This window comes from Ranitomeya imitator, unplaced genomic scaffold (assembly GCF_032444005.1).
Source record: "Ranitomeya imitator isolate aRanImi1 unplaced genomic scaffold, aRanImi1.pri SCAFFOLD_104, whole genome shotgun sequence".
NCBI lineage: Eukaryota > Metazoa > Chordata > Amphibia > Anura > Dendrobatidae > Ranitomeya > Ranitomeya imitator.
In genome coordinates, this window is record NW_027194904.1 from 79,599 (window position 1) to 80,906 (window position 1,308).

Sequence of the window (1,308 nt, forward strand, 5' to 3'; positions counted from 1 at the left end):
CTTTACATCAGCACTAGGGTTGAGCGACTTTTAGTTTTTTAGGGTCGAGTCGGGTTTCGCGAAACCCGACTATCTCAAAAGTCGAGTCGAGTGGAATCGGCCGATTATCGCGAAAAGTCGGGGATCGACCGAAACACAAAATCCAATGCAAGTCAATGGGGGAGCATATTCGGCAGTGAGTGGAGGCTAGGAAAACATGTACAGTGCCCATTTTAATGGCAAAAACATCCATTCTTGTTACTGAAGCTCGTCAATCTTAATTTACCTTATAATAATAGTAAGGCATTGGAAATTGGGGGTCATTTGGCTAAAGTTGTGGGGGGTAGGGCTGGTTCAAGTATTTAGTGGGCCCAGGAAATCTGGACCACGTCACGGCAGTGGAGCAGGGAGAGGTAAGTATTTCAACTTTGCAAGTGCTGTGATCCTGAGCAAGCAGGGGGGTCCCACTCGTTGGCATTGGCACTGGCACAGGGCCCCTCAAAGTACGGCGGTGTGTTTGCACGGCGGGGGCGCCTCCCAGCGGCAGCAACACTTTTGCGTACTATGAGGGGCCCTGTGCCAGTGACGTCGCCAACGAGTATTCCTCCCCCCACCTGATGAAGGAACCTGCACTTTCATCTGCACCTTCCTCTTTGTCCCAGTGTAAGGTGGTATGGTATGCGGGAAGAGGAACCTGACTTTCAGCAGGGTTACAATCTTGCTGTGTAGCGTGCACGGGGAATGTTGCGTTATGGGTCAATGTACCAGCAGACTCTTCTATCACTGGTTGGGCAATGGGCAGGATGAGGAGGAAACACAGATATGGACCCAAAGAATAAAGTGGGCTAAATGCAGTTCAAAATTGGTAACAGGACTAACCTGGGGGCATTGCTTTGTTCAATGAAGGACGACTGTAATGAGAGGCTGACACAGAGAGTAGGCCCAAATCAGTAAGTAGTCTAAATGCAGTTCAAAATTGGCAACAGTAGTAAACAGGCGGCACAGCTTTGTTCAGTGGAGGAGAACAGCAAGGAGCGGCAGACACCGATAGTAGGCCCCAACCCAACTAGTAGGCCAAATGCAGTCTAACATTAACAACTACTTAACGACAGCCTGAAAATGGAATTTCAGGACAGGAAACCAGGAGAACAGCAAGGAGCGGCAGACACTGTTAGTAGGCCCCAACCCAACTAGTAGGCCAAATGCAGTTGTTCCATTTAACAACTATTTAACAAGAGCCTGACGATAGAAGCTCAGGAAAGGCGACCTGGAGAACACATTGGAGCGGGAGACACCGTCTCTACAACCCAGATCCAACTTGTAGGCCTA